The following is a 2653-nucleotide window of genomic DNA, read 5'->3' as shown; positions in this document are numbered from 1 at the left end:
TATGATATATATTGTTAGAAACCGTCTATATTACAGTGATATCACGTCGAAAATCGTCTAGGACCGATACGGAAAAAGTTTCCTCTTAGCGGTGGGACTTAGAAAAATTTCCAGAGTTTTGTCGACGGAGTAGCACATCCGTCCATTATTTGCTAATAACTCGATAAATAATAATTGTAGCGAGTTTGGTGTTATGATATATATTGTTAGAAACCGTCTATATTACAGTGATATCACGTCGAAAATCGTCTAGGACCGATAGGGAAAAAGTTTCCTCTTGGCGGTGGGACTTAGAAAAATTTTCGTCGAACGTCCGACGGAGTAGTACATCCGTCCATTATTTGCTAATAACTCGATAAATAATAATTGTAGCGAGTTTGGTGTTATGATATATATTGTTAGAAACCGTCTATATTACAGTGATATCACGTCGAAAATCGTCTAGGACCGATACGGAAAAAGTTTCCTCTTAGCGGTGGGACTTAGAAAAATTTCCAGAGTTTTGTCGACGGAGTAGCACATCCGTCCATTATTTGCTAATAACTCGATAAATAATAATTGTAGCGAGTTTGGTGTTATGATATATATTGTTAGAAACCGTCTATATTACAGTGATATCACGTCGAAAATCGTCTAGGACCGATAGGGAAAAAGTTTCCTCTTGGCGGTGGGACTTAGAAAAATTTTCGTCGAACGTCCGACGGAGTAGTACATCCGTCCATTATTTGCTAATAACTCGATAAATAATAATTGTAGCGAGTTTGGTGTTATGATATATATTGTTAGAAACCGTCTATATTACAGTGATATCACGTCGAAAATCGTCTAGGACCGATACGGAAAAAGTTTCCTCTTAGCGGTGGGACTTAGAAAAATTTCCAGAGTTTTGTCGACGGAGTAGCACATCCGTCCATTATTTGCTAATAACTCGATAAATAATAATTGTAGCGAGTTTGGTGTTATGATATATATTGTTAGAAACCGTCTATATTACAGTGATATCACGTCGAAAATCGTCTAGGACCGATAGGGAAAAAGTTTCCTCTTGGCGGTGGGACTTAGAAAAATTTTCGTCGAACGTCCGACGGAGTAGTACATCCGTCCATTATTTGCTAATAACTCGATAAATAATAATTGTAGCGAGTTTGGTGTTATGATATATATTGTTAGAAACCGTCTATATTACAGTGATATCACGTCGAAAATCGTCTAGGACCGATACCGAAAAAGTTTCCTCTTAGCGGTGGGACTTAGAAAAATTTCCAGAGTTTTGTCGACGGAGTAGCACATCCGTCCATTATTTGCTAATAACTCGATAAATAATAATTGTAGCGAGTTTGGTGTTATGATATATATTGTTAGAAACCGTCTATATTACAGTGATATCACGTCGAAAATCGTCTAGGACCGATAGGGAAAAAGTTTCCTCTTGGCGGTGGGACTTAGAAAAATTTTCGTCGAACGTCCGACGGAGTAGTACATCCGTCCATTATTTGCTAATAACTCGATAAATAATAATTGTAGCGAGTTTGGTGTTATGATATATATTGTTAGAAACCGTCTATATTACAGTGATATCACGTCGAAAATCGTCTAGGACCGATACGGAAAAAGTTTCCTCTTAGCGGTGGGACTTAGAAAAATTTCCAGAGTTTTGTCGACGGAGTAGCACATCCGTCCATTATTTGCTAATAACTCGATAAATAATAATTGTAGCGAGTTTGGTGTTATGATATATATTGTTAGAAACCGTCTATATTACAGTGATATCACGTCGAAAATCGTCTAGGACCGATAGGGAAAAAGTTTCCTCTTGGCGGTGGGACTTAGAAAAATTTCCAGAGTTTTGTCGACGGAGTAGCACATCCGTCCATTATTTGCTAATAACTCGATAAATAATAATTGTAGCGAGTTTGGTGTTATGATATATATTGTTAGAAACCGTCTATATTACAGTGATATCACGTCGAAAATCGTCTAGGACCGATAGGGAAAAAGTTTCCTCTTGGCGGTGGGACTTAGAAAAATTTTCGTCGAACGTCCGACGGAGTAGCACATCCGTCCATTATTTGCTAATAACTCGATAAATAATAATTGTAGCGAGTTTGGTGTTATGATATATATTGTTAGAAACCGTCTATATTACAGTGATATCACGTCGAAAATCGTCTAGGACCGATACGGAAAAAGTTTCCTCTTAGCGGTGGGACTTAGAAAAATTTTCGTCGAACGTCCGACGGAGTAGCACATCCGTCCATTATTTGCTAATAACTCGATAAATAATAATTGTAGCGAGTTTGGTGTTATGATATATATTGTTAGAAACCGTCTATATTACAGTGATATCACGTCGAAAATCGTCTAGGACCGATACGGAAAAAGTTTCCTCTTAGCGGTGGGACTTAGAAAAATTTCCAGAGTTTTGTCGACGGAGTAGCACATCCGTCCATTATTTGCTAATAACTCGATAAATAATAATTGTAGCGAGTTTGGTGTTATGATATATATTGTTAGAAACCGTCTATATTACAGTGATATCACGTCGAAAATCGTCTAGGACCGATACGGAAAAAGTTTCCTCTTAGCGGTGGGACTTAGAAAAATTTCCAGAGTTTTGTCGACGGAGTAGCACATCCGTCCATTCTTTGCTAAT

Source organism: Halictus rubicundus, unplaced genomic scaffold (genome assembly GCF_050948215.1).
Source record: "Halictus rubicundus isolate RS-2024b unplaced genomic scaffold, iyHalRubi1_principal scaffold0560, whole genome shotgun sequence".
In the NCBI taxonomy this organism is placed as follows: Eukaryota; Metazoa; Arthropoda; class Insecta; order Hymenoptera; family Halictidae; genus Halictus; species Halictus rubicundus.
This window is presented reverse-complemented; position numbering follows the sequence as displayed.